At 41.8% G+C, this 26,505-nt stretch overlaps 1 long non-coding RNA gene across 1 annotated transcript in view; it reads right to left on the bottom strand.

Moving 5' to 3' along the window:
* LOC134323089 (uncharacterized) overlaps window positions 1-26,505 on the bottom strand; it is a 147,614-nt gene that overhangs the window by 58,457 nt on the left and 62,652 nt on the right. The gene's annotated exons all lie outside the window — the stretch shown is intronic.

The following is a 26,505-nucleotide window of genomic DNA, read 5'->3' on the forward strand; positions in this document are numbered from 1 at the left end:
GATTTTAATGTCATGTTTTACACCTTTGGTTACATGGTTACATGAACGGAACGGTAGTTACTCATTACACAAGGTTCATCAGTTCACAAGGTTGTATCGAACACAGTCATGGACAATTTTGTATCTCCAATTCACCTCACTTGCATGTCTTTGGACTGTGGGAGGAAACCGGAGCACCTGGAGTAACCTTCTTGCTGTGAGGCGACAGTGCTACCCACTGAGCCACCGTGCCGCCCTGCTCAGTAATACCTAGTCAGTTTAAACACCTGCCCTGATACAGTAAGTAAGTACGAGCGATCTTTAAAAAGTTTCCGCACTTTGGCACCCAGGTGGCACAACAGGATATTCCACTAGCACACCAGCGCTGAGATTCTGAACACCCTGGTTTGAATCTCGGCCCTGCTAACGGTCAGCTAAGTGCTATCTAGCGGGCACAATTGACAGTTCCTGCAGCAGACAAAAATTGGCCACCGTGTCTGCTGGGTGAGAAACATCCGTACTAAGTGGGTGGGGTATTTAAAAGCTGTGCAAGGACCCTGGTTAGCGGATAGAGGCACCTGTGCATAAAGTGGATGAGCCTCATGTGCCAATCCACTGGGTTTAAAAAAAAGACGGGGTCCGCTAGGACTGCGCACGCGTCGGAGGGCACGTGAACAGCAATATACCTTCCTTGTGTCTGAGAGACTGAGAGACGCTTATAGTCCGGATTTAGCGCTTTAAGGGGAAGAAGATTTTCATGTGATGATGATGTGAAAGCAGCGGTGCATCAGTGGCTACGCGCTCAACCAAAAACATTTTCTGGGTGGGTAGCACTGTCACCTAGCAGCAAGAAAATCCTTGGTTCGATTCCTAGGCGGGGCGGTCCGGGTCCTTTCTGTGCGGAGTTTGCATGTTCTCTCGTGTCTGTGTGGGTTTCCTCCGGGAGCTCCGGTTTCCTCCCGCAGTCCAAAAACATGCAGTCAGGTTAACTGGAGACACTGAATTGCCCTATAGGTGAATGGGTGTGTATGTGTTTATGTGTGTCTGCCCTACAATGGATTGGTGCCCCATCCAGGGTGTTACTGTGTGCCTTGCATCCATTGAAAAGCTGGGATAGGCTCCAGCACCCTGCCCCGCAACCCTGATTGGATAAGTGAGTTCACTCACTCACTTGAGAGAGTGAGTGAGTGAACCTTCATGCGCATTCAATTATGTTGAACTGAAATGTCTGGAAATCACATTAACACAAAGAACGGCATCTACTAAAGAACGAATTATACTACAACTCTCCCTGCTGAGTACCAAACTGCCCATGAAAGCAATATAAGCACACAAACTTAGAACGTATGGACTTTTGGTTTGGGTTTACACTGGTTCTGTCTGAAAACCTAGTGAGCTCTAGACATAGTCAGCATGTTATGACATCCTACACACTCATATTAAAAAGGCTGTTTAAATTCATAGATGCTTTAAAATGCTGCCTACTGAGGTGCCTTAATTATGAGCAATATTCTGACTGAATAATAAGGGAGAGTTTAATGCTTTCTAATCTGTGAAGGTCATCCCAGCATTCAGTGTGGCACAACTTTTTTCACCAACAAATTACAAATATGGCAGACAGATGCAGAACAATCAGTATAAAGGTGTACAAGTGACATTTATTTGCAAATTTGGGTTTGTCAGTGGCTATTTAACAGTTTTCTGTACACGGAGGAAGACGTTAGCTGGCATGCTAGTGAGTTGTGTTGCCTCAGCCCATAGGTTCCATTGGTTTGAATGGCCTGAGGTCAACTGTGTTAGCTTAGTAAGCTAAAACTGTGGGGCAGCCGATGATGTTTAATTAATCTGCCTTATAAGTTTGATGTCTTATTAAAATCCTCTCTACAGTAGGCAGCAAGGCAGCTCACTTTGGTTTTCAAACAGACCCAAGCTGCGTCCGAAATCGCATATTTAGAGAGTACGTACTAGATTGGAGGAAGTATGCACTACTCTGCCGGTAAAACAGTACATACTTCCAGTACAGAAGTATGCAGTATGCACACAACACTGCTACGCACTACATCCGCCATCTTTCCAACGTCAAGTGATGACGTGGGACGTGATGACGTAATATCACCATGGTTACAGACTCATTACAAACCCCACTCGCCAAACTTTTGGATATTTATCGTGTTTTTGTTATTTATTCGTCTTTAAAATGTTTTATTTTATTTATCTTACTTACACTTGTAAACAGAGGACCGCTATCTTTCTTGTTTCTTATTACGCTTCGAACGCCATGCAGCTCCAGTTGCATTATGGGATACATTAACGGACCGCAAGTGTGCATCGCTTGCATACTCAAACATGGCTGCCCAATAAGTAGGTCATCCGGGTACTTCTCGCGTACCTCTTTGTATATACTGTGTATTCGGATATACTAACCGCTCTCGCGTCCTCATTTCGCGTACTATTGAGTATGGAAGTATGCGATTCCGGACGCAGCTCCAGTGTGTTGGATACCATTGGCTAGACATAATCTATAACAGTGCCAACCCAAACCATTTTGGAGGACATCTAGAATCTAAATATGATGAAACTACTATACTATACTATACTATACTGTGTGCCTGTAAGTGACATGATGTCCATAAAGACATGGCTTGCTTCATTTGGTATGGAAGAACTGTACTATACTTTACTAAGGGCAGTTGTTGCCTAGTGGTTAAAGTACTGGACTAGTAATCGAAAGCCCCACTATTGCCAGGTTGCCACTGTTGGGTCCTTGAGCAAGGCCCTTAAACTTCAGTTGCTTAGACAATATACACTGATCAGCCATAAAGTTAAAACCACCTCCTTGTTTCTACACTCACTGTTCCTTTAATCAGCTCCACTTCCATATAGAAGCACTTTGTAGTTCTACAATTACTGACTGTAGTCCATCTGTTTCTCTACATGCTTTTTTAGCCTGTTCTTTAATGGTCAGGACCCCCACAGGACCACCACAGAGCAGGTATTATTTAGGTGGTGGATCACTCTCAGCACTGCAGTGACAATGACATGGTGGTGGTGTGTTAGTGTGTGTTGTGCTGGTATGAGTGGATCAGACACAGCGGCGCTGCTGGAGTTTTTAAATACCGTGTCCAGTCACTGTCCACTCTATTAGACACTCCTACCTAGTTGGTCCACCATGTAGATGTAAAGTCAGAGACGATAGCTCATCTATTGCTGCTGTTTGAGTTGGTCATCATCTGAGAATGATCCACCACATAAATAATAACTGCTCTGTGGTGGTCCTGTGGGGGTCCTGCGTCTGCTAAATGCCGAAAATGTAAATGTACTATAGCGTTTTATCCTAACCAACACATTTGTTATTAATTGGAATGCTGACTGCTACTGATAATGGTGAATATAAATGTTTGGCTTAGTGTGGCAATCCATTTTCCCCTTGTTTAAGGGTCAGATGGGATTTCCAAACCAAACCTTTAGCTCAAATGATGCTCTGCAGGAGTAATAGTACTATGCACTGAAGATGGCAGCACTTATTGATTTGCGCTGAAATAAACTGGGTCTGGATTTAACCACAGTTCCTTTAATACCTCCACGGGCCAAACGTGACCCACATTTATTCCAACCCAGTTTCCCACTGAATCAAAATTCAAATCGTATCTATTCCACTCATAGAGAAAATCCAAAGTGCTTTTAATTGCATTACTTACAGTATGATTTTATGGGGCATTATGGGAACTTGTCCTACAGAGACTTCCTAAATAATAAAACACCACTCTGCTGCAATAAAATACTCCTTTACTGCTTTTTTTTCCAAACAAGCACTTTCAACGTCATAGAGCATCTCTCTTGAAAGTACTTCTTTCTTTCAGCTGATTCTACAAAAATCTAAAACTCTGGTTTCCAGGAGACCTTGTCTAAAGTAACAGAAGGAGACGTCCTGCCTTTTTTCCCTTTGTCTTATCTTCCATTTAATCTCTAATCTTTGACTATGGTAATTGCCACAGCAAGGCTCTAAAAACTGATTTGTAAATGCTTGGATGTTAAATCATATGTAGATGAACATCCGGAAACTGCAGGCCTCTCTCACATCAGATTAGATCAGCGGATTTAAATCACTGAAATAGTTACAGATAATTGTTTATCCTCCACCAAACTTTAGTTGGCACCATGCAGTTTGGGGACGATGTGTAGAGCTTTGAGCTAGTAATCGGAAGATTGTCGGTTCAAATCCAGCCTCTGCTGTGCAGCCACTGTTGGGACGTTGAGCAAGGCTCTTAACCCTGTTTGCTCCAGGAGTACTAGTGCTGTACAATGTGCTCTGATATGTATACACTTAAAACCACCTCCTTGTTTCTACGCTCACTGTCCATTTTCTCAGCTCAATTTACCATATAGAAGTACTTTATAGTTCTACAAATACTGACTGTAGTCCATCTGTTTCACTGCATGCTTTGTTAGCCTCCTTTCATGCTGTTCTTCAATGGTCAGGACCACCACAGAGCAGGTATTATTTGGGTGGTGGATAATTCTCAGCACTGCAGTGACACTGACATGGTGGTGGTGTGTTAGTGTGTGTTGTGCTGGTATGAGTGGATAAGACACAGCAATGCTGCTGGAGTTTTTAAACACCTCACTGTCACTGCTGGACTGAGAATAGTCCACCAACCAAAAATATCCAGCCAACAGCACCCCGTGGGCAGCGTCCTGTGACCACTGCTGAAGGTCTAGAAGATGACCAACTCAAACATCAGCAATAGATGAGCGATCGTGTCTAACTTTACATCTACAAGGTAGACCAACTAGGTAGGAGTGTCTACTAGAGTGGACATTGAGTGGACGCGGTAACTGTTTTCAATGCACTCTGTTCTCTCACGGCGCATTTAGTGCAGAATCTTGTAAGATGTCATGTGTTTGGTTAGTTTAGATGCCATTGGGGGTGGCAAGGTGGCTCAGTGGGTAGCACTGTTGCGTCACAGAAAGAAGGACCTGGGTTCAAACCCCAGGTGGAGCAGTCCAGGTTTTTTCTATGTGGAGTTTGCATGTTCTCCCCATGTCTCCGTGGGTTTCCCCTGGGAGTTCCGGTTTCCTCCCACAGTTCAAAGACGTGCAAGTCCATGACTGTGTTTAACATTAAACTTGAACTGATAAATCTTGTGTAACGAGTAACTACCTGTCCAGTCATGGATGTGGCCAAGGTGTGTAAAACAGAATTAGCTTAGAAACAGACCAAGACCCCCCTGCTCAAGGGCTGTCTGTCACTTGTTTGGAGTTCGAAAGGAAGCGTTCACACTTACTGTAACAAACTGCACTAACAGACCAATCGCAAAGCTGACAAATATAAATACAGCGGATCTCTAGCAAGGTAAGGCAACCCATTTTCCTGCCACTGTTTGTCTATAGAGACCACATAAGTGTACGATTGAGTTTATGCACTTGTTACTCATGGGTGCAACAGAAATAGCCAAGCTGGCACTGCAGATGAGGTCTCATCAGAGTTGTTACTTGTATATCTGTGCGTATGGAGCTGGTATTCTGGGCCTCCGACCTGCCACAATATTTATTTTATCACGTCAATCAGACCACTGGACCTTAGTGGTCTCAGTCAGACAGTCAAAACGGGACACCTGTCACTTTTCACCTGTACGCAGATGAGAACCAGGCACCCAGTGGAAACACTTAAAGGTTTCCTGTTACTCATCAAGCTTTCAGGCTGCCACTAGTGAAATTAGCAGAGTACACAATTCCCCTGCCATGCAAGTCCGTTCATGCGCTTAATGAACTAATCTAAAGTTTGGGAAGACAGATAGCCATCTGAGAAAGAGCTGAGCAATCAGCTCTGCCATCTACTGTTCAAACCAACGTGAGAAAGGAGTTTAACATCGATTTTTACCAAACCTGTCAGTGAAGTGGGCCATCGCTTCATGCAGCAGGGATTATTACATTTTCTGCTGCTGGAAGGGACGTGTTTTTATAGTCACTGCTGTTTTAATCCCCGAGCCAAATGCACAATCTGTAATAACATCATAATCCTGTGGATTGAAATACAATTTTAAAAAATGTCAAATCTTCCTCACTTCATTGCACTGTCAACCTCCAAGTCATGTACGACAACCTACCACACACGCCCATTCAACACACGTGAAGCCACATTTCCAAGTAATAAGCAATATCTCCTGAGCCTCCCCCCTCCGACATGACCGATTGTTTCTGGGAGTAGAGTGCCCGACTAGACCAATGGTACCGCTGAGATGCGCACCTCGGTCTAGTGTTATAAACTGCACCACCACCAAAGTTCCCCAATAAGATGATCCTGTTAAGCAACCTGGGTCCACACGTGCTTGCAAGAATGAACTAGAGCTACGGCGGCACACACAAAATCCTGTGTGGACACTTGAAGCTGACCATAGACTTGTAAGAAACCTATTTATAGGGACAGTGGTAGCCTAGTGGGTAGGGCTTTGGGCTATTAAGGGAAAGGATGAGAGTTCCAATCTCAGCTCTGCTATGCAGCCACTGTTGGGCCCTTGAGCAAGGCCCTTAACCCTCTCTGCTCCAGGGGTGCCGTACAATGGCTGACCCTGTGCTCTGACCCCGGCGTCCGTGCCCAGTTAGTCAAAAGAAAAAGGACTGGCCTGCAAACAACATTCATCTCAAATGGTTCATCCCTTTGGCCCTTGTAAAGCTTTGTCGTAGTTTTTTTCACCAGCTAGCAGCGGACTCCTACATAGTTGTGCTTTTTACCAACTAGCAGCGGACTCCTACATAGTTGTTCTTTACACCAGCCAGCAACAAACTCCTACATAGTTGTTCTTTTCACCAGCCAGTGGCGGACTCCTACATAGTTGTTCTTTTCACCACCCAGCTTCAGACTCCTACATTGTCGTTCTTTTTACCAACCAGCGGCAGACTCCTCCATAGCTAATCTTTTTACTAACCAGCAGCAGACTCCTACATAGTTGTTATTTTTACCAACCAGCAGCAGACTCTTACATAGTGGTTCTTTACACCAGCCAGTGACGAACTCCTACATAGTTGTTCTTTACACCAGCCAGCGGCGGGCTCCTACATAGTTGTTCTTTTTACCAACCAGTGAAAGACTCCTACATAGTTGTTCTTTTCAACAACCAGTGGCAGACTCCTACATAGTTGTTTTTTTTACCAACCAGCAGCAGACTTTTACATAGTTGTTCTTTTTACCAACCAGCAGTAGACTCCTACATAGTTGTTCTTTTTACCAACCAGCAGCGGACTCCTACATAGTTGTTCTTTTTACCAACCAGCAGCAGACTTCCACATAGTTGTTCTTTTTACCAACCAGCAGCGGACTCCTACCTAGTTGTTCTTTTTACTAACCAGCGGCGGACTCCTATATAGTTGTTCTTTTCACCAGCCAGCACCGGGCTCCTACATAGTTGTTCTTTTCACTAGCCAGCACCGGGCTACTACATAGGTGTTATTTTCACCAGCCAGCGGCGGACTCCTACATAGTTGTTCTTTTCACCAGCCAGCGGCGGGCTCCTACATAGTTGTTCTTTTCACCAGCCAGTGGCAGACTCCTATATAGAGGAGTAAGACGCATATAGGAAACTGCTGGAGTATAATGTAGTCTAATGTTCTGTCTAAAAATATAGTGAGCTGTCTAAAGGGAGCATGGGCATGCTAGCTATCTCTGTTAGCTTAATGGACTAACACTGCAGCAGTAGGCAGAGACAATGGGGTCAATGAAGTAATATCTTTCTAATAATCTGCCTTCTAAAGTTTGATGTCATTAGAATTCTCTCTTTTTGGGCAGCTACCTATGAAGGCAGTAGGCAGCAAGGCAGCTCACTTGGTTTTCAGACAGACCCTAGGCATTCCTCTGCTGCTTATGCTGACACCCCGCATAGCCAGTAAGTGCTGCTGTGTCAAGTAACAATGAAATACAACCTCTGGCTTTCCCTCCCTCAGACACAGCCAATTCTCTCTGTAGAGCACCTGACCAAGCTGACAGGTTGTATAACAAACAACCAAGTATCACATCACTCAGCTGAAACAAGCTGAAGAAGCATGATTTAAGAAGTGCTGCATCTTGGCACATCTCTCTCTTGGCATGTCAGCGTGGGTGGGTATACAGCAGAATTGATGTTTCAGGCGTATTGACATCCAGCGCCCTCTTATATCCACTCAAGGTTACACAGTCTCAGCTGAGAGAGCTCTGTTCACGTCCACGCTCAGTTCCTCGTCCTTCCTTGAGACATGAAAGCATTAAACATCTACCTCTTTTGTTTCTTTATAACACAGAAACACTGGACTGGCATCTTTCTGGGCATGTTTAAAATGTCAAACAGTCCATCTACTCCTCAAACCGAACCTATTATTTTCCAGGGGGAGAAAAAAACTTGCCGAAGGGAAGAATAAAATTACGCGCCCTATGGCTGTGAGTAGCGGGGTCGTTCTATGATGCTTGGTGATCAGAGGCAACTAAAATAAGAAGCATGTGAGCGTTTGTGCTTTTTTATTGTGTAGCTGCTTTTTAAACTGTACTGTGTATGCGATGTAACTCTTGTAGTAGTGGGCCAGACCCTCTGTGGGCTGCACAGGCAAAAATGTTCATTTATTTATTCATCTTTAGCAACCATGTCACCCTGTTTGGGATGGCAATCTATCTATCACTGGCCACTCCCAGCCCATCATGTCTGTATGTAGATGCCAGATTGGCTTATATCACAAATGGGGATTCAAACACTGGATTTACCTACTTTACCGTTGCACCCCCAGCCTAAGGAACATTTAATAGTATCCTCAATAACTGCTTTATTCTGGTCAGGGTAGCAGAGCACTACATGGAAGCCCTAGGTGCAAGGAAGGAATATATTCTCATTAATGTGCCAGTCCATTGCAGGGCAAAACCCACTCGTCCATTCACTGACCTACTAATACTTAGGTGTAGTTTGGATTGCCCAATCCAGCATCTATGGGTCTGTCCGAAAACCTAGTGAGCTGCCTTGCTGAACACTACTGCCTACCTAGTTAGCTGCCTAAGTAGAGAGAATTCTAATAAGATATCAAACTTATAAGGCAGAATAATCAGACACACTACTTAGTTAGATTGCATTCACCACTAAGGAAGCATCAAATGCACCTTCGTTATTCAGTCAGATTATCGCTTCAAAATAAGGCACCTCAGTAGGCAGCATTTTAAGACATCTAAAAATTCGGACAGCCTTCTTCTAAAATGCTGTTTATGTAGAGAGCTCACTGGGTTTTCGGACAGACCCATTACATTTTTGGATAGACGGAGGAAAGTAAAGTACCTGAAGAAAATGGGCAGTGAATTAAGGTGAGGTTTGAGCATAAGACTCTGATGCTAGTAATCACCCACAGTGTTTACTCAGTTTTCTGAGCAGGGTTGATTTGAATATCAATCAATCCCCAAGTTTGCAATATGTGAGTGCCACATCGTTTCACGGTATTGGATCAGTGTCTTCTCCATGTGCTGTTTTATCAGACTGGCCACGTGGCAGGTCTTCTACCTTTGAGGCCAAGAAGCTTATCGAGTCAAACAGACCTGCCAATGAGAGACTGAAACGGCCCTGCCAGTTTTAAAACGAACCTATTATTTGGATTAGTCCAATTAAACCAATCCTATATCCTGGGTTAGCTTACTGTATGTGAGGGGTCCTCCAGGTTACCTCTTAAACAGTAGATGCATTGGCTACTCTAAATTGTCCCAAGGTTAGAGTGGAAAGGAGTATGTGAGTGTTTGATGGTCTACATACTGGCTTCCATTCCAGGTCTTTTTTTTTGCCAGAACCCTGGACTGGATGGTCGGTTGGTATTGAAGATGATAGAATAAATAAATGAATAAATAACTGGTTATAGTTGGAATTACTTGAAATAATTGGACTCTTTTGGCTTTTTTTGCCATTTTGTTAGAGAAACTTGAACCTTTCTGATCCTTCTGGTCCAGAAAGGTCCAAGTGAGGGGGAAGTGAGAAAATATTAATATTTTAAATTCCTCTTTACTTTTACCCTCAGTGTTACAAGGGTTTGAGTAAAATGTTATTTAACATAGATCCTACACTAAGCATACTGTATGTGAGGGGTCCTCCAGGTTACCTCTAAAACAGTGGCTGTATTGGCTACTCCCAAGGTTGGATTGGAAAGTAACATGTGAGTGTTTGATGGTCTACATACAATGGCTTCTATTCCAGGTCTTTTTTTTTTGCCAGAACCCTGGACTGGATGGTCGGTTGGTATTGAAGATGATAGAACAAATAAATGAACAAATAAATAACTGGTTATAGTTGGAATAACACTTTTGGTAGGTCTAAAGGTAATAATCTGACTCTTTTGGCCTTTTTTGCAATTTTGATAAAGAAACTTGGACCTTTCTGATCTTTCAGTTCCAGAAAGGTTCAACTGCGGTGGAAGTGAAGAAATATTGATATTACTTCACTTCACCCTTCATCCTGCAATATAAACTGTACAAGGTTATTTCTCTTCAGATTTGTCCTAACTTTCACTTAAACTTCCTCTAACTTTTACCTCTAACAGTCTAACAGTGGTTGGAGTAAAATGTTATTCAACATAGATCCTCAACTAAGCGTACTGTATGTGAGGGGTCCTTCAGGCAACCCTTAAAACAGTTGCTGTATTGGCTACTCTAAATTGTCCCAAGGTTGGATTGGACAGGAATATGTGAGTGTTTGATGGTCTACATACAGTGACTTCTATTCCAGGTCTTTTTTTTTTATCAGAACCCTGGACTGGATGGTCGGTTGGTATTGAAGATGATAGATGATAGAATGGATAAATAAATGAATAAATAACTGGTTATAGTAATAATCTGACTCTTTTGGCCTTTTTTTGCAGTTTTGCTGGAGACACTTGGACCTTTCTGATCCTTCTGGTGCAGAAAGGTCCAAGTGAGGTGGAAGTGAGGATATAATAATATTTCTTCACTTCACCCTTCATCCTGCACTATAAGCTGTACAAGGTTATTTCTTTTCAGATTTGTCCTACTAACTTTCACTTAAAATTCCTCTAACTTTTAACCTCAGTGTAACAGTGGTTGGAGTAAAATGCTATTCAACATGCCTGAAAGCTTTTAGCGCTTTTTGTACTCGCTACAAATGATCATCCATGCAAGAAAACAACCAGAATTCCTTATTAGTCACGTAAAGATGGGCCGAAGCCCTTGCACCATCACGCACGGTCATCCGAATTTCTTCCGATGCGAATAATCGTAGTCCAAACGAGTATTAAACCTATTCATCAAGTAATTGATGTTCAGTCGGTAAAGATTGAAGACATGGCCTAAGTACACGGCGAGGATCAGAATCCTGAGCAAGCACGGCATTTGAATAACGGTCATCAATAAAGCTGTCTGCCAGATCCATACGTTGAAGGTAGTTTGAACCGTCTCCAGCAACGTGAACTTGTACCAGCATCGATTAAAAATTACAAGAAGACAGATGTGAGAAAGACAAAAGTACAGATCAATGTTCATTTCCTCTTTCATCATTTAAATAAATGAAGAAAACAAACGTTACTTTATCACGTTACTTTTTTCAGCATTTTGTACACACTTTTATCCTAAGTGTTTATAGTACTGTTACAGTATACAGTCTGAGCAATCGAGGGTTAAGAGTCAGTGGCAACCTCGCAGTGGTGGGGCTTGAACCAGCGACCTTTTGATTACCAGTCCAGTAAATTAATTGTTGAGTTACTACTGCCCATGCATGTAACTGATACATGAAAATAAAACTAAATTAATTAAATATAACAAAGCCAACTATAATAACAATAATAATAATAATATTAATAACAATCAGGGAAACAGCAAATTCAGAGCATATTTGGAGCACCCAATCACTCACTCACTTATTCATGTACTCACTCACTCATTTACTCACTTATTTACTCACTCATTCACTTACTAACTCACTTATTTACTTGCTCACTCATTAATTTACTCACTCACTATCTCACTCACTCACAAACGTACTCACTCACTTATTCATGTATTCACTCAGTTATTTACTTACTCACTCACTCATTTACTCAATCACTGACTCATTCACTCATTATCTTTCTCACTCATTCATTTACTTACTCATTAACTCACTCACTCACTTATTCACCCACTCACTCATTTACCCAGACACTCACTCATTAATTTACTAACTCATTATTTATATCTCATTCATTTACTTACTCATTAACTCACTCACTCTCTTATTCACCCACTCACTCATTTACCCACACACTCACTCATTCATTTACTAACTCATTATCTATCTCACTCATCCATTTACTCACTCACTCATTTACTCATTTACTCTAATTTACCCAGACACTCACTCATTCATTTACTCACTCACTGACTCATTCACTCACTCATTATCTCTCTCACTCATTTATTTACTTACTCATTATCTCTCTCACTCATTCATTAACCCACACACCTATTTACTCACTCACCCACTCACTTATTCATTTACTCATTCACGTACTCAATATTTCACTCACTCATTCGCTTACTCAATATTTCACTCACTCGTTCACTTACTCAATTTCACTCACTCATTCATTCACCCACACACTCATTTACTAATGCACTTATTTACTCACACACTTATTTACTCATTCATTCATTCACTCATTCACTCACTCACTCAGTCACCTATTTACTCACTCACTCATTTATTTACTCATTAATTTACTCACTCAGTCACCTATTTACTCACTCACTTACTGACACACTCATTTACTCATTAACTTTACTTACTCGTCCACATACATAAACACTCACTCACTCACTCAGATTAATTTACATCTACTGGCTGTGATGCCTTTGTTGTATAACACATAATTAATATTACTATGTAGGTGATATTGTTAGTTTGGAAACCAAAAACAGGCCACTCAAACACAAAACACAAGACAAAACCACACCCTGGACACAATGTCAGTTTATTACAGAGCATCACAGACTTATTCATTAAGTCATTGTCTCACAATTAGTGCAATTTCATGTAGCCAATCCACCTGATGATGACGTTTGGTGATGTTTTGGGCAGTAGAGGGACCAGGGTACCCAGAGAAAGTCTACACAAAAGACACAGAGTCAAACTCCTGACATTAAAATTGAAAAAAGAGGATCAAACACAAAATCAACATTTTCTTTCACCAACGATGCCCCTATTTGCTTATGTTTTTAGTATATTTTTATTTATTTATTTTTCAGCTACACACTAGAAGAAAATGAAGGATTAAAAATCTCAGCAGAGTCGTCCTGTCCACGGTCTTCTCTTTGCCGAGACAATGGTTTTATTTTTAGCCTGACCATTAGGAAGATAATCAAAACGAGGCACAATTAATCCATGCAGAATCAACTGACCTTTGCAAAACAAGCGGTTGGAACAAAGTGATGAGCAGTGGTTTTATAACTCCGCTGACCATGTAATTGTATGTAAAGGTTGAAACTTAAGCTCCCGTTAATGCTCTGATACGCTGTGTGGCCAAAAGTATGTGGACACGTCTTCTTAATTATTGAATTCAGATGATTCATTTACATTTACATTTACAGCATTTAGCAGACGCTTTTATCCAAAGCGACTTAAATTACTGTGACACTATACAGTCTGAGCAATTGAGGGTTAAGGGCCTTGCTAAAGGGCCCAACAGTGGCAACCTGTCAGTTGTGGGGCTTGAACCAGCAACCTTAGGCTGAACCTAGGCTGCAACTGCCTACATTTACTGAAAAATAAAATATGTTTAGAAAACTAATTACATGCTTTTAAAGTGCTAAGAAAATAAATAAATAAAAAATAAATAAATAAAGTAAAATAAATAAATAAAGTAAAATAAATAAATAAAGTAAAATAAAATAATTAAATAAATAAAGTAAAAAAAAAAAATTTAAAAAAAAGTGCTGCTTGGTGCTCTGCAGTTCCACCAGTTCCATCAATGCAGTTTTGTCTTTAGACAATAAAACAGAACATTAATCTGACAAAGTGGCGGTAGGAACCCAGCGCTGCAGGTGAGTTACGGGTAGGACGTTTGTAAATTCAGATCCCAGCACTATCATTAAACTGAACTAGCACCGGCACAAATGTTTTTAAACTGGCTGCAGTAAGTGAGTGAGTGGGTGCCGCATAGCAACGAGTCCTGATGACCTGTCCAGTGTCTGCATGGACTCTACATATGCAGGTCATATTCCACTCAGCAAAAACATGCAGAATACAATCTGAACTGTCCCCAGGTGCCAGACAGTAAGACCTTGCACACAGTATTTTCCTCCCAATCTAGCTGTGTCCAATTTTGACCAATGAGGGTTGCAAATGTCACACACTTCCTAAAACTGACGTTTTACTCTTAACAATTTTACATTTTAACAAAATTTTCTGTTGTTTTATCCCGAGGTGGTTCTGACGTAAACCTGTTTACCCACTCGAGGTTGAAGCCTGCAAGTGTCAACAATGCTGCTCCTGCTAGATATGATGGAAACTTGGTGTGTTTGCACCAAAAATGTCCAGAACACACTGTGGACTTTATTACAGACTGGACTGAATAATGTTTGTTTGTTTATTAGGATTTTAACATTATGTTTTATACTTTGGTTACATTCATGACAGGAATGGTAGTTACTCATTACACAAGGTTCATCACTTTTTAAGGTTATATCGAACCCAGTCATGGACAATTTAGTATCTCCAATTCACCTAAATTGCATGTCTTTGGACTGTGGGAGAAAACTGAAGCACCCGGAGGAAACCCCCACAGACACAGGGAGAACATGCAAACTGCACACAGAAAGGACCCGGACCGCCCCACCTGGGGATCAAACCCAGGACCTTCTTGCTGTGAGGCAACAGTGCTACCCACTGTGCCACCTATTCCACCCATCAAAAGATGCAGAAAACAATCTGAACTGTCCCTGTTCCCAGGTGCCAGGCAGTAAGACTGGCATTTGATTTAGGGTGTGTTTCTGCCCAATTGTAATTCGCCTCTACTGCTAAAGACCTCCATTTCTGACCGATGAGGGTCGCAATCATCACACACCATCTGTGACACATGTGCAGTACCGAGCGCATCTTTTCACCTGCACAAGGTAAAGGCCAACTGGCATTTATGAGCCCAATGTGTGCCAAATAAAAATTCCCCACACAAGTCACATTGGGTTAACAGATTCACGTTGTTTAGGGCAAATTCAGACACTACCATCTGCATCTCATAAAAAAAAAAAAAAGAATCAGATCGGGGCGGCATGGTGGCTATGTGGGTAGCACTGTTGTCTCACAGAAATAAGATCCTGGGTTTGATTGCCAGTTGGCGCAGTCCAGGTCCTTTCTTTGTGGAGTTTGCATGTTTTCTCTGTGTCTGTGTGGGTTTCCTCTGGGAGCTCTGGTTTCCTCGTACATACATGCAGTCAGATTTACTGGAGCTACTAAAATAACCCTTGGTATGATTGTATGTGTTTATACGTAACCCTGTACGGGTTTATACAGGGACCTGTTGTGCGCATGGAGAGTCACGCACCAATCCCTTTTATCCCCTAGCTGGCACCATTGATCAACCAGTAGTGGGTGTAAAAACCCTGTTCAGCCATTGTCCCGCCCCTTACAGACACACAGCCAATTGTGTGTCTGTGTAAGCGCTTGGCCATATGATCAAAACTCAATAGCTCAAGATTTCAGCACTGGTGGACTAACGTATTTTACCGCTGGGGGTGGCACAGAGGCTTAGTGGGTAGCACTGTTGCCTCACAGCAAGAAGGTCCTGAGTTTGATCCCCAGGTGGGGCAGTCTGAATCCTTTCTGTGTGGAGTTTGCATGTTCTCCCAGTGTCTGCATGGGTTTCCTACGGGAGCTCCGGTTTCCTCCCACAGACCAAAGACATGCAGTCAGGTTTACTGAAGCTACTAAAATTGCCCTTGGTATGATGTGCTTATACGTAACCCTGTACGGGTTTATACGGGGATCTGTTTTGCGCATGGAGGGTTGCGCACCAATCCCTGTTATTCCCCCTTACCTTTCAGAGCACCATCGATCAGCCAGCAGTGGCCGTAAAAACCCTGTTCAGACATTGTCCCGCCCCTTACAGCCACCATGTGTCCATTAAGTTACAGGTGCTTGGTCAGCTGATTAAAACCCGAGAGCTTAATGTCTTAGTACTGGTGGGCTTATATGTTTTACTGCTGCACCACCAAGAGGCATTTTAGTCAGGCAGTAATATGGCACAAGAAGACCTGGCATGCAATCAACAGAGGCCAAGTCCCTGCAATGGATTGGCGTCCTGTCCAGGTTGTTACTCCATTGTGATTGTGGGGAAACACCTCTGGCCAGAATACAGCTGTAATAAACATGCAATGAGTGAGGTATGAAACCTGATCTTAATAATTAGGACAGGTGTCCACAAACTTTTGGCTCTATGGTGTACTTTAATTGACGTTCTCTTCATAACACAGCAAAGGTGATCGATCACTAAGTGTGTACATGTAAGTAAGTAAGTAAGTAAATTTTATTTATAAAGCACTCTTAAAACAACTTACGTTGACCAAAGTGCTGTACATCGAATAAGCATACATAACACAACATTATATTAAAAAAGTAAGAACCAAATAAAAATACAGAGTAAGAGACTAAATAAAACAGATAAAAATAGACTAAACAATTAAAATTAACACAGCTCCTCACTGTTCAAATGCCAGCTTATAAAGGTATGTTTTTAGGAGTGATTTAAAAACAGCGGCCGAAGGTGCTGTTATTGCTGTTTGTGTTTTTTAGATATATAAATACTGCATCCTCTATGTTTGTAAGTTGTGTTCAGCAGGAGATGGAACGTAAACCCTGAAGCATCTCAGAAGTCAGCGCCGAACTCCACGAATATCAAAATCCGCACTGACTCACACATTCAGCAGGAGAATCGGACCCGTTATCTGACAAAAGAATCTCGGTAAGGCCGCGGGCTTATATCAGTCGAGCTCTGAAGATTTACCAATCAGAGAGATCTGAAATCGCATTGTTTTCCCCCTGCACACAAATGTAATACCACCAGCAATTTGTGCTTTCTCTGCATGTAAAATCCACCTTCATGCTACAACCTAAACCTATTATATTTCTAAAAAAAAAGTATACTATCCTTTAAACTAGTTTTACAAGTCATTGTTTTCAGTTGCACACTTCAAATATGGAGGTTATGGATTTATGGATTAGCTGTTATTTTGACTACATTACAAAGATAAAAAGAGTGAATTGCTTTGTAAAGTGATACACTGACCAGGCATAACATTAAGACCACTGACAGGTGAAGTGAATAACACTGATTATCTCTTCATCACAGCACCTGTTAATGGTTGGGAGTTTGACAAGGGCCAAATTGTGATGGCTAGATGACTGGGTCGGAGCATCTCCAAAACTGCAGCTCTTGCGGGGTGTTCCCGGTCTGCAGTGGTCAGTATCTAGTAACCCGGCAACAGGGTCATGGGCGGTCAAGGCTCATTGATGCACGTGGGGAGCGAATGGTTCAGAAATGTTTTGAGGAGCACAACAATGAGTTTGAGGTGTTGACTTGGCCCCCAAATTCCCCAGATCTCAATTCAATCAAGCATCTGTGGGATGTGCTGGACAAACAAGTCCGCTCCATGGAGGCCCCACCTCAGTGGTCTGCAGTGGTCAGTATCTCTCAAAAGTGGTCCAAGGAAGGAACAGTGGTAAACCGGCGACAGGGTCATGGGCGGCCAAGGCTCATTGATCCAGTCGATCCAATCGAGCATCTGTGAGATGTGCTGGACGAACAAGTCAGATCCATGGAGGCCCCACCTCTCAACTTACAGGAGTTAAAGGATCTGCTGCTAACATCCTGGTGCCAGATACCACAGCACACCTTCAGGGGTCTAGTGGAGTCCATGTTTCAACAGGTCAGGGCTGTTTTGGCAGCAAAAGGGGACCAACACAATATTAGTTATTATTATTATAACATTGTGCTAGAGGTAGATATTATAGAATCACAGTTTGTAGCCATGATGAAATGCACATGTTTACTATCAAACAAAGATCAACTGGTATTTATGAGCCCAATGTGTACCAGAAAAAAGATTCCCCTTCTCTATTACATCACACAAATCAGGTTGGGCAATGGATTCACGTTGTTTAGGGCAAATTCAGACCCTACCATCTGCACCTCGTAAAAGAAACATATTAATCAGATCGGGGTGACACAGTGGCTCAGTGGGTAGCACAGTTGTCTCACAGGAATAAGGACCTGGGCATGATTGCCAGGTGATTGACAGGTCTCTGTTGTGTGGGTTTCCTCTGGCTGTTCTAGTTTTCTCCCACAGTCCAAAGACATCTAAGTTAGGTGAGTCAGAGCTACTTAAATTGCTCAAAGTATCAGTGTGTGTGTGTGTGTAAATGTGTATATTTGCCCTTTGATGGATGAGCAATCTGTCTGGGGTGTTTCCGACCTTTCACCCAGTGAAATGGACCCACTGCGACTCTGTTGTCTGTCACCACTGCTTTATCCTATTCAGACAATAAATGAATGATCTGATCAGGCAACATGTTTTAAATCTTCAACTGTCCAGTTTTGGTGAGTCTGTGTTTACTGTTCTTGGTTCACAGGAGTGGAACACAATAAACCCTAAGACTGTTGGGCTACAAGACAACACTCTGAGTTTATATTGATGAAGTAAAGCTACTACAAATGTAGACCCATAGCCATCTTAACATGTCATCTTAAACCAGTCCACCAGTCTGACCATTCCACACTGCCCTCTTATCAACAAGGCATTTTTTGTAATCGTACAGATTATTGTGTATAGAAAAAGTGTGTTTTTTCTAGCTGTTTCAGAGTCCTCCCACTCCCTAAAAATACTAGTTGGTGGATCGGCTACCAATTTTTGTGCATACAATAAATATAATATCATAATTTCCTATGCCATTTAGGAACAAGTGTGGCTGAAATGCCTAAACTCAATGGTTAAGAGGGACATCCGCACACTGTTGGCTTTAGATATATAGATATAGATATATATAGATAGATAGATATTTACAATCACTGAAAGCAGGATAAAAAAGCATTCAGAGAAACAGATGGACTACAGTCAGTAATTGTAGAACTACAAAGTGCTTCTATATGGTAAGTGGAGCTGATAAAATGGACAGTGAGTGTAGAAACAAGGAGGTGGTTTTAATGTTATGGCTGATCGGTGTATATACATACAAACAATGTTGGTCAAGTGTTAATTTCAGGTACATCCTATTAGGATGCCTGCGGTAGCTGGTGAACGACTCCCGGGTTCCCGGCGAAGCAGGCGTTACAGAGCTCAGGAAACAAAGGCTGTAAATAGAAAGCCTTCTAATTAGGGCTGATTGCCCGCAGCTGGGAGCTGGCTTATTTAAGCCAGCTCTGCACAGCAGTGGGTGTCGCACCTTTTGTTCTTTTCTCTCTCAGTGGCAGTTCGTCCATGCTCCTTTTTAGGGTCAGCAGGTATCCCCGGGTGGCAGCTAGGCCAGTCGGGTGTGTAGACTGAAAGGTCGAGGTAAATAGCTTGCTTTATTTCCTCTAGGGCCAGTGTGGTGCGACGCCGTGCAGTCCGCGAACTGCTTTTGTTTTTATCTTGCCGGGTTTGCGCTAGCGGCTTTGCTAACCGCTAGCATCAGACACCGGTGAAAGCCCTTTTCTAATAAACGCATTACCGTTATTGTGTCCCGATCTCGTAACCGCTGGGTGGCGACGCCGTTAAGCACTCGGCTGGCGAGCCTACTTCCCCGGTTCGAATCCCGACCATAGCTGTGTCTGTCGTCACTGATTATATTTCTCTCTTTTTCAGATCGGCGTGCTTTTCTCTTGGAGAAGCCAGTTAGAGTGTTCGCCGATTGTGCTCCGCCTTGACCACCGCTTCCTGGGTTGGTCTACGACGAGCGTTCTTCTCCTATTGCGGTCCTACCGCAGCGCTTAGCAGCGCTTCTTGTTTAATTAAAAACCCGCGCTCGAATAGCGCGGTGGTAACGCACCCGGCGTGCACCGGCACGACCCTGGTTCGCGTCTCACCTCATATTTATATTTTTCTTCTCTTTCTCAGTTTCCATTGTCCGCAGTGTCAGCGACATTATCGGAGTTTCCGATTGTTTTTGGTTGTTCCAGTTTTTACCTTTCTTTTGTATTTTGCTTTAAAAGATAAATAAATAAAATTATTATTTTTATTTAAAATCTGCGTTTGAGTCCTACCTTCTCCCACATAACACATCCTGCATATTTTCAAGCATATCTTGCCCTCATGTGTGGCACCACACAGTTCTCTTCTAACATTTGACATGGTTGCTGCTTTTTCAACTGACCGTTCGACTGCCAGAGCTTTGAAAATATTGATTTAATAAATATTTGTAGAACTGTTACAATTCTGTCAAGAGCAAAACTATTGAGCGTATTTGAGCTTTACGAGTGCTATTTACACCTAGAAGTGTAGAAAATAACCCAAACAAGTCAATATACCTTCAGCCATGCTATTATTTTTCTCTAAGATTATGGTATTTACCAAAATGTGGCTTAATATTCTGGTGAAATAATGTGCAACCGTGACTGGAAAATCCCATATGCTCACAGTTTGCAGTAATGATAGCAACAAATGAAGCTGAAAAGCTAAAGCAGAACACCCAGGCTGTAGAAAATGACCTCAGTCTATTTATTTACGACTGGGTGAGAGCTGGCGTGATTGCCCATAAAACTGATTCATAATATAATTAAATGTCTGCAATGCAGAGGCTTTAACTTATCAACAATTCATCATTCTCACTCCAGAAAACGGCTCATGTTTTACTCTAAATAAGGGCACAGGGCAAGAGATTAATAATCTGAAAATAAACACCTGAGCCGCTCGTACGTCTCTGACGGATGAAAATCTCCTTGCTCAATCCTTCACACTCAATGTGGCTAATTATCTCTTTTTCTTTCCCTTAATTAAGCATCAGTGAACTCCCTGCTTTCATTGGCATCACATCATTAGACTTGTCATGCTTATCTGCGACACGACCCACTTTGAGATAAAGGGGCTCCTGAACGTGAGTGCTTAGGTAAAACGCCTTGATTGCTTGAGACCAAAGCCTTAAAAAATGATCCAGCTTTAGTATTTAATGTCATTATTTTGCTGTAATTTTATGTAACACACTACCTTGCCACACTGCTTAGGTCAGGAAGCCCACTGATCTATAAATATAAATCTATAAATCTTTTTTTGTTATTGTTAGGCGCTCAGGTGGCAAACTCATCGGTTAGAAACTCAGCTCTGCCATCTGGCAGGCTGGGTGCCTACACGGACAATGATTGGCTTGTTGTCCAAGGGGGGTGACCTCATAACTGGTGCAAATACAACCGTTGCTGGCTGATTGATGGTGCCTGCACAGAGTTGAGATATTATGAGGATCAGGGTGTGTCTCTCCGTACACAAAGCTGATCCGCATATAAACTCGCCACGTGCAGGTGAAAAGATGCAGTTGGCTGCTGCACACGTGTCAGAGGGAAGAGTGTGTTAGTCACGGCTCTGCTTAGTCAGAGTAAAGGTCAACATCAGTAGAGAGTAAGCATAATGCAATAGGGTAATTTTTAGAATGTTAGAAAACATACACTATATGACCAAAAGTATGTGGATGACTTCTAATTATTAAGTTCAAAGGTTTCAGCCGCTCAGGTGGCAAGGCGGTAAAAACACACTAGCGTACCAGAGCTTGGATCTCGAATACATCGTATCGAATCTCAGCTCTGCCATCCGGCTGGGCTGAGCGACCACATGAACAACTATTGGCCTGTTGTTCATATAGGGGTGGGTTATTAAACAGGATAGGGACTTCTCGTTGCTGATGCACTATGACCTCTGCTGGCTGATCGATGGCGCCTGCACAGAGTCTCTCCGAACACAAAGCTGATCCACATATGAACTCGCCTTGTGCAGGTGAAAAGATGCAGTCATCTACTGCACATGTGTCGGAGGAAATTAAATAAAAAAGACAGCATAAGCATGCAATGCAGCAAACATACACTATATGACCAAAATTATATGGAAGACTCTTCTAATTATTAAGTTCAAAGGTTTCAGCCACTCCTGTTTCTATTTCTATAAATGTATGCCTTCATCTTGAAATGGATAGTTAGCCAACAATGTCCCTTGTCCTGCTTCAGCATGACTGTTTGTCTTTGTACCAATTGAGGTCCCTAAAGACACAGTTTGAAGAGTTTGGTGTAAAGGAAGCTCATTGAACTGCAGAGACTGTGCCAGACAGACTTGGCTAGGATAAATGATCTCAGCCTGACCTTACAAATGCACTTCAAAATGGTGTGGAAAGACTTTACAAAACAGAGAGGGTGTGTCTGTATGTATGTACAAATCCTTTTTTCCCTAAATGCAATAAACAAATGTCCTATTGCTATTTAAATGGCTACTGCATATGCTATCCATCCGCCCATCTATTTGGCCAGTGCAAAATATGATGGTGGTAGCATCAATGTAGCATACATTAAGGACACTTCTCAGCAGCAGAAACTGGAGTCTGGATCAGAATAATAAGAGTATAATAAGTATTAATAAGAGTGGTGCATAATACAATTACCTAAAGCAGCACTTAAATAAATAATTTAAAATATATACAACTGATGTTCTCAATAGCCCAGTTAAAAGTCCATATCTACCAAATCAAATGTCTGTCACAAGAACTCTAATCTGGTATACACAACTACCTTAATGTACCCATCAGTCAGCACAGCCACAATAATAAAGTGAAAACATTCACTAAAAGTATATTCAGCTTATACACAAAACTGTGTAGAATATTATTTGGCAGCAAATCCAGCTGCACATCCTCATGGATATTACAAGCTTTGAACAACGGACTTGGGCAGTTTATCCCATTCTTCATGGTAGATTAATAAGATTGGATGGTGAATGACTGTGAACTGCCAGTCCCAGATCTCTTTACAGATGTTTGATAAAGTGGACTGTAGACACATCTCAAAAAGAAAAAATGCAAACAGGGTTTAAGCAAAAGGGTTTAAATACTTTTGTAAATAAAAAAAACATGTTATGTCATTATGGGTAATTTATTGTAAATTAGTAAATGAAACATAGATGGTATTTCCATTTATTAATAATAATAATAATAATAATAATAATAATGTTTATTTATAATAATAAACATTTTTATCTATAATAATAATAATAAAACATTTTTGTCTATAATAATAATAATAAACATTTTTATCTATAATATTATTTTTTATTTATAACAAAAAATTTTATCTATAATAAAAATATTAATAATAAACTTTTTTATCTATAATAATAATAATAATAATAAAAAACTTTATCTATAATAATAATATTAATAATAATGATAATATTTTTTATTTATAATAATAAACATTTTTATCTAAAATAATGATAATAATAATAATTATTAATAATAATAATAATAATAATTTTTATCTATAATATTAATATTTATTATTTATAATAATAAACATTTTTTATCTATAATAATAATGATAATAATAATAATTATTATTATTATAATAAAAATATTATATATATTTTTTTTTTACTTTTGGGGTATTTACCTGTTCACTATTCATCAAACCCAGCCTGTTTTCATTTAATTTCATCATAACCATCCCAAAAACCCAAGGCTTGGTGCTCGTTAAATACCATGTCTCCAAACAAATATTTGTCAAGCAGGATAAGCCCCATCCTGTCATCGTTTCAGCACTGCAGCTGAATCTGAATTACTGCAATTTGTGGCTCTGTGGCTCATTCGCAGCCACGCTTTTTAATCCCCCACCACATCTGAGCCACAGCCTAATGATTCCTAAATCCTCATAAAGCCACACAGGGTGGAGCCTCACTCCCATATTGTAAAGTGGAGGCATTTGAGATGATAGACGCTGGAAATAACCTATCTGAAATAAAGCGAGGGAGGGATACGGTGCGAGTGGAGAGTTAGATTGCTACGCTTTATCAGCCACCTTGATCTGTGATACAGTTAGAGAAATTGGCCCTCATGAATTATGAAGCATGTATTATCACACAAATGGAATGGGTGACAGTGATGGAAATTAGAAAGAGGGCAGGAGCCATTGCTGAACCCGGTAATTATACAATGACTATAAATTAGGATTTTACCCTCCGTCTAGTATCCCCTGTACAAGAATATCAAGATCCACCATGTGCAATTATACATTTTATTCAGAGCAACAGCAGGTTATTCAGAAACTAGTCGATTGGCATTTTGGGGTTGGTGTTCAATTGAATTAAATGAGTGTGTATACTGACTAATCAGTGCTTTAAATTTATCATTTAAACCGGCTTTATCAGTTTAGTGTTTACACTGCATTTAGGTTACTCACTCTCACTCATTTTCTTAACCGCTTATCCAATTAGGGTCGGGGGGGGGATGCTAAAGCCTATCCCAGCTTTTCAATGGGCGCAAGGCACACAGTAACACCCTGGACGGGGCACCAGTCCATCACAGGGCAGACACACATACACACACACATTCACCTATAGGGCAATTCAGTGTCTCCAATTAACATGACTGCATGTTTTTGGACTGTGGGAGGAAACCAGAGCTCCCGGAGGAAACCCACGCAGACATGGGGAGAACATGCAAACTCCGCACAGAAACATTTACATTTACATTTTCAGCATTTAGCAGACGCTTTTATCCAAAGCGACTTACACAGTGAGCGGAACACAATGAGCGATTGAGGGTTAAGGGCCTTGCTCAGGGACCCAACAGTGGCAACTTGGTGGTGGCGGGGCTTGAACCGGCAACCTTCTGTTTACTCGTCCAGTACCTTAACCACTGAGCTATCACTGGCCCAGAAAGGACCCGGACCGTCCCGCCCCGCCTGGGGATCGAACCCAGGATCTTCTTGCTGTGAGGCGACAGTGCTGCCCACCGAGCCACCGTGCCACTCTGCATCTAAACTGTATAATCATTTCAACTACATTAACTAATTAACAGAACCAGTATTAACTTCTTTAGCAATTTGAGCTACTGCAGCTCGTCTGTTGGATCGGACCACACGGGCCAGTCGTCGCTCCCCATGTGCATCAATGAGCCTTGGCCTCCCATGACCCTGTTGCCGGTTTACCACTGTTCCTTTCTTGGACCACTTTTGATAGATACTGACCACTGCAGACCGGGAACACCCCACAAGAGCTGCAGTTTTGGAGACGCTCTGACCCAGTCGTCTATCCATTATAATTTGACCCTTGTAAAACTCACTCAAATCCTTACGCTCGATCTTTCCTGCTTCTAACACATCAGCTTTGAAGATAAAATGTTCACTTGCTGCCTAATATATTCCACCCACCAACAGGTGCTGTGATGAAGAGAGAATCAGTGTTATTCACTTCACCTGTCAGTGGTCATAATGTTATGCCTGGTCGGTGTATCAACATAGAACAGAGACAATAAATAAACAGTAATCTTAAGATATACAGTACACTGAGAAACTTTAAGTAAAAAATGTGCAATGAAGATATTATTGACGAGATTATTAAATATGTATTTCAAGTAGTTAACGTGCATATGTGCGCTGACTGCAGGAGGGAAATTATGAGAGGCACTTAATCGGGAGGCTTATGGCGTGTTATATACAGTGGAAACATATGTACAGCATGTGTGATAAAGTGCATGTACAGCTGTTTAAAGCAGAAGGATCCTTGTTTAGGAGGGTGATGACTTGAGGGAAGAAGCTTTTGAGGTAGCAGTTGGTCCCAGTCTTTAAGTCTCTCTCTTGGTCTCCGCTGGGATTAAAACCGCTGGAAAAGGGAGTGACCAGGGTGTGAGGGGTCAGCCATAATCGTCAAAGTCAAGTTGCAAATGGAAGAACTCTAGTGATCTGAACAGAGCCTTAAATTCAAACCTAATGGGAAGAATTGGAATGTCGATTATCTTGTTCAACATCAGTTCCTGACCTTGGAAGTACATCTTTGACAGAATTGGCACGTAGAGACACTCCAACATATTATAGAAGCCTTGCTAAAAGAACAGAGGCTTTTATAGCTAGACAGGGTGGGTAGGTGGGGGACACTTAATACAGCATAATACCACTCACTCACTTTCCTAACCGCTTATCCAATTAGTGCCGTGGGGGGGCAAGGTGCAATGGGCGCAAGGCACACAGTAACACCCTGGACAGGGCACCAGTCCATCGCAGGGCAGACACACATACACACACCCATTCACCTATAGAGCAATTCAGTGTCTCCAATTAACCTGACTGCATGTTTTCAGACTGTTGGAGGATACTGAAGCTCCCAGAGGAAACGCACGCAGACACGGGGAGAACATGCAAACTCCACACAGAAAGGACCCGGACTGCCCCGCCTGGGGATCGAACCCAGGACCTACTTGCTGTGAGGCACCAGCGCTACTGTCAGTGATTTCCCAGCTTTTCAGTAGGTGCAAGGCACACAGTAACACCCTGGACGGGGCGCCAGTCCATCGCAGGGCAGACACACACACTCACACACCTATTCACCTATAGGGCAAT

Source organism: Trichomycterus rosablanca, chromosome 11 (genome assembly GCF_030014385.1).
Source record: "Trichomycterus rosablanca isolate fTriRos1 chromosome 11, fTriRos1.hap1, whole genome shotgun sequence".
Classification (NCBI taxonomy): Eukaryota; Metazoa; Chordata; class Actinopteri; order Siluriformes; family Trichomycteridae; genus Trichomycterus; species Trichomycterus rosablanca.